The sequence below is a fragment of the Hyperoodon ampullatus genome, assembly GCF_949752795.1.
Source record: "Hyperoodon ampullatus genome assembly, chromosome: 3".
Lineage (NCBI taxonomy): Eukaryota > Metazoa > Chordata > Mammalia > Artiodactyla > Ziphiidae > Hyperoodon > Hyperoodon ampullatus.
In genome coordinates, this window is record NC_136916.1 from 158670401 (window position 1) to 158675772 (window position 5372).

Below are 5372 nucleotides of genomic sequence, written 5' to 3' on the forward strand. Positions count from 1 at the left end.
CTCTTTGAGAACCACTGTTCTAGAGTATTAAAAAAGGCAATTGCTAAAATGTATTTTCATTTTTTCAGGAATGTTGTACTAATTTTGCAGTCTTTCTTCTTCTCATTACTCAAAGAGTACATTCAGACTGCAAGCTCTATTTTACGGAACAGAAGATGCAAATATCTTGCCCAAGTGTTCCCATGGCCTGGAACACCTTTATCACCTTGCCTTTTTTTTTTTTTTTTTTTTTTTTTGGCTGCGCTGGGGCTTTGTTGCTGCGCCTGGGCTTTCTCTAGTTGTGGCGAGCGGGAGCTGCTCTTCTTTGCAGTGCGTGGTCTTCTCATTGCGGTAGCTTCTCTTCTTGCGGAGCACGGGCTCTAGGGTGTGCGGGCTCAGTAGTTGTGGCTCGCGGGCTCTAGAGCGCAGGCTCAGTAGTTGTGGCGCTCAGGCTTAGTTGCTCCTCAGTATGTGGGATCTTCCTGGACCAGGGATTGAACCCGTGTCCCCTGCGTTGGCAGGTGGATTCATAACCACTGCACCACCAGGAAAGTCCCTATCACCTTGCCTTTTGGGTGAATGCTGACACATTCTTCTAGAGCCTGTTTAAACATCATCTCCTCTTTCCTTAACCGCCCACGTAGAATCGATCTCCCCCACTTTTATTTCTCTTTCTCCCTCATTTCCTCCCTTTTCCCCTTCCCCTTTCCTTCTTCCCTCCCTTCCTTCCTTCCTTTTTCCCTTCCTTCCTTCCGTCCTTCCTTCTTTTCATGGTTGTCCCTATTAGGTTCTGACCTTGTGAAGAACAGGTACTAAACTTCGAAACCTAGAATCTAGCATCATGCCTGCTGTTGACTTTGTCCATCTGTTTGGCATATCACAGCAACAACCAAATTAGTGAGTTGAGTTGAGTAATCATCTAGTGCATTTGTTCTCTGTAGATGGTCTGAATTATCCAGGTTCAGCATTTTGTCTCCTTCCCCTCACCTCCTGCCCCCTGTCATCTATAGCACAATGTTATTTTTTTTGAAGAAAATCATGTGATAGCTGATTAAGCTGCCCACTTTAAGTGTCTACTGTACCAGCCAACAAGTCAAATATTGAGGTAAATATATGGAGGTCCCCAGTCCCCATATGTGTCCATTTCTACCCTAACTGGCTTTCCTAGACTAGAATCCTATTCAGTATATCCCTCACAAAAATTTGTGTACTATGCCTACCAGTCTGGGGGGACATCAAAGTGTGATGCTTTAGATATATAAATACCAAAACTCTTCAAGGTCCTTTCAAATATAAAAAAAATATATAGAGTAATACATATGCTTTGGGTATTTTTCCCAATTCCATAGGTAGGAATAGAAAACTGGAGCCATCTGGAGCACTTGAATTTTCCAGTGGCTTATTGTCCCTTCTTTCCATTACTTACACACTGTATTTCTTTTGAAATCAGGGGACATTATAATGGGGTAGCAAAAATATTGACAGGTCAAATATATGCCAAATATAGATGACTTTTTATTTTTGATATTATGGATTTGTTTTTGCCATTCTGGACAAAATCTCAAGGCCAAAGACTCTTGATGGTGTGACCCAAGCACTCAAGTACTCAAGAAGAAGCTGAGTGAGTGTGGAAAAGACAGGTTCACAAGCTGCATTACATTTATAACTGTTTCCAAGTCCATGAAGACAGAGATGAGGGAGAAAAACATATTTGGACTGTAGACCTGCGCTAAGGAGCAGAAAGACATGCAAATAAAAGAATCAGATAGAGGGACTTCCCCGGCAGTCCAGTGGTAAAGAGTCCACCTTCCAATGCAGGGGATGTGGGTTCAATCCCTGGTCAGGGAACTAAGATCCCATGTGCCACGGGGCAGCTAAGCCCACACACCACAACTTGAGAGAGAAAACCTGTGCACCACAACTAGAGAGGAGCCCACGCACTGCAATGAAAAAGATCCCGCATGCCTGAACGAGGATCCCGTGTGCCACAACTAAGACCTGATGCAGCCAAAAAAAAAAAAAAAAAAAAAAAAGAATGGGATAGAATAGGTAAAGGGAATTGGCATCCCAGAAATTTTAAGGCATTTCCTCTAGCTAACATGAAATGTAATATTTCTCTACATACATTAATTAAATAAAATAAAAACAGAACATTTTAAAAATTAATTTTTGTCAAAGGATGACATTTTCCATACTATTTCATGAACAAGGATTACTCAATACTTCTTAGGCGTGTTTAGATTGCTTGAACTCCTTCATTTAAGAAAGGTAGAGCGTGTTCCCCTCAAAACTGCACAGCTAGTGAACATTGGTTTAAAGTGCTTTGTTACATTTCATTCAAAGGTGTCTACGAGAGCAGCAGCTACTTGGTTCCGCTATCGCCGGAGACTTTTAGGGCCTTCCCCGACTGTCACCTGGGTGCCGCGGTGCGGGTTGGAGGGAGAAGCCGTCCTAGCTGTGTGTTGTCCTTGCAGCCAGCAGGAAGCGAGCACCCTCTCGAAAGCCCAGGGGTCCCGCGACCCCTTTTACCAGCGCCATGGCAGTTCCAGGTTGCAACAAGCACAGTGTCCGAGCAGGCTGTAAAAAATGTGGCTATCGTGGTCACTGACTTTTGAATGCCGCAATTTTCTTCGATTAGACCCCAAAAGGGACATAATTTTGGATGTGAGCAGCACAAGTAGTGAGGAGAGTAATGAAGAGAATGAAGAACTGAATAAACTGCAAGCATTACAAGAAAAAAGAATAAATGAAGAAGAGGAGAAGAAAAAAGCAAAAAGCAAAGAGAAAATCAAGTTGAAAAAAAAGGGAAAAGGTCTTATCCAGTTCTACTGAAGAGGACACTTCAAAACAAAAGAAACAAAAATATCAGAAGAAAGAAAAGAAGAAAGAGAAAAAGAGTAAGTCAAAAAAGGGGAAGCATCACAAAAAAGACAAAAAGAAGAGAAAAAAGGAAAAGCATTCCTCTGCCCCTAATAGTTCTGAAATCTCCAAAAAGTAACTGAGACTTTGGTCTGAGCCATTAAATTTAAAAATTTGGTTTTGAAAATTATTAGACTTTCCTTGAAATTTGCTATATAATTATGCTTTGCAATAAATCACAGCCTTTTCCATATAGACATTTTTTCATATATGGGACCATTACTGTATGGCAGTATTTTAGTGTACTATGATTACAGAGTATTGAATCAGTCTTATTACTTGATAGCCATGCCCCAAGTATGGATATTTGTGCAACAAAACTCATTGTTTCTGGTATTCCTCTGTGTGTGTATCTGGCTAGTGTTATTACTTCATAAGTTGATTGTAAATGGCTTTACTACAGTCAACACAGGCAATCTACGTAGCAGTTAATGAGTACTGCTGAATTAAGTGTCCACATTCCAGTGTTAAAGTGAGGTAGGGGATAATGCTTTGCGCTTGACACTGAAAAAATTCATAGCTTTATATCCTATGATAATGTATAAAGAGAGTGAAGTTCTTCACTGTTGTTTTTAAATCTTGGCTTTTTTTGGATGTCACAGGAGATGAAGCTGCTTTATTGGTCTTGACCAGAACTTTTTAAATGAATGTCATCAGCAGGAAGATGATAATGAAAGTATTTATAACAAAATTTCACTGTTTTCTGAGATGCAGAGTTTCTAGTACCTGCCTTCTTGGTTTTTGTAACAAAATATTTCTTCCTTGCTTAAAAAGACAAGTCTAGTTCAGCCTACTTGTAGGTCTCATAGAGATGATGCTGTGTTGGGCAGGATTTTCAAGATAGACTCCTGAGTTGTTTAACAAATGTGCCATATTGGCATGTCTTAAAGAGATACCTCAAACATAGAACTTTTTATTTAGGAGGATAACAGCTAAATCTTCATTAGAACTGATTTTTTTGTGTGTGTGTGATACGCGGGCTAGGTTATTTATCATTGGTTTAGCACAAATTTTACCTGAAAAAAAAGCACATAGGCCAGTGAGCTTTGGTAAAACTCACTTGATATTCTGCCTCACACTTCCCTTCCTTCAAATACAGTCTCACAGCCAGTACCCCAATCAATTCTCAGACCTCAGGCCTTGTCTATAAGTATGGTCTTATTAATTCATTCAACACGTAAGTATTGATTACCTCGTGTGTGCAGGTATGTAGGTGTAGGTTTCCGTGAATATGAAACTAAATAGATAATAGTGAACTTAAAGTCTACTTGGTCAGCTTGTTTTAGGATTACTGTGTTCTCATCTGTATAGTAAGGTGAAAGAGAATTCCTAAATTACTGTTTTGGCTACAACTGTGTCCTGATAATAAGGCTGTAGAATTTCCTCATGTCCAACTCAATAAAGGCATCATTTTAAAGCAATATTATAAGCCCTCTTTTAACTCTTTTTTTTTTTTTTTGTGGTACACGGGCCTCTCACTGCTGTGGCCTCTCCCGTTGCGGAGCACAGGCTCCGGACGCGCAGGCTCAGCGGCCATGGCTCACGGGCCCAGCCGCTCTGCGGCATGTGGGATCCTCCTGGACCGGGGCACGAACCCGTGTCCCCTGCCTTGGCAGGCGGACTCTTAACCACTGCGCCACCAGGGAAGCCCTCTTCCTTATTTTAAAATCCAGCGAAGTGCTCTGCACTTCTTAGGCACTCAATAATTATTTCTAATAAAATGAAACACTGAATAAAGTCCCAGCTTCCTGAGAAGATTTCAGGCCAGTAGAAACGTATTAGGTACAAGAGAGGAAAACCTAGGGACGATTGAGTACTACATGCCAGAGACTTGCTGGATATATTATCTAACAGGGATAGAGAGCCCAGGGTCTAGTTCTAGGAGTTTGGAAAGAGACTGTCAGGTCCTTCCATAGAGATAATTCATGAGGGAGAACATTCTGAGGCCGCACCAACTCTTTGTTCCTGGAATGACAGTCCATGAATGCCCAGTTTGAGAGCCAGACAGAAGAGAAAAGATAGAGTACAGGGGACTCCAGGGATTGCAAAAAGGCCACAGTGGGAAGGCCTCAGGGAGAGGTGCGTGTGGAGCTTGACAGGAAGAAAGAAGAGGACAGGTGGTTTGGAATAAGTCTCGTGTTTTCTAATGCTCCCTGTGAATTGATGAAAGGAACTGCTGGGCAGATAGGAACTGTTATTCTCGTCACAACGGGTCAAGAGAGGTCTGGGATGCATTGAAGGTTGCTAGTGTACAAATGACTGAAGAAATACTGAAAAGTATATTAAAAAGTCGGTGTTTTTTTAAAAACCTTAAAAAAGTTTATCCACATACAGATTTTATTTGAAGACAGTATAAACAATCTAAACATAAGACTCTTTTAAATATGGGCCAAATGTCCCTTATGCTCACTCTATGATAGGCCCCATCCTCATACTACTGATAGGGAAACTGAGGCTCAGAAAGAATGAGTGAT

At 41.2% G+C, this 5372-nt stretch overlaps 1 pseudogene across 1 annotated transcript; it reads left to right on the top strand.

Annotated features, from left to right (window-relative positions):
• Nucleotides 1–2462: 2462 nt before the first annotated feature.
• LOC307049799 (protein SREK1IP1-like) lies at nucleotides 2463–2977 on the top strand (annotated as a pseudogene). Its single transcript has one exon. The product of its transcript is annotated as a protein SREK1IP1-like (transcript).
• Nucleotides 2978–5372: the final 2395 nt, after the last annotated feature.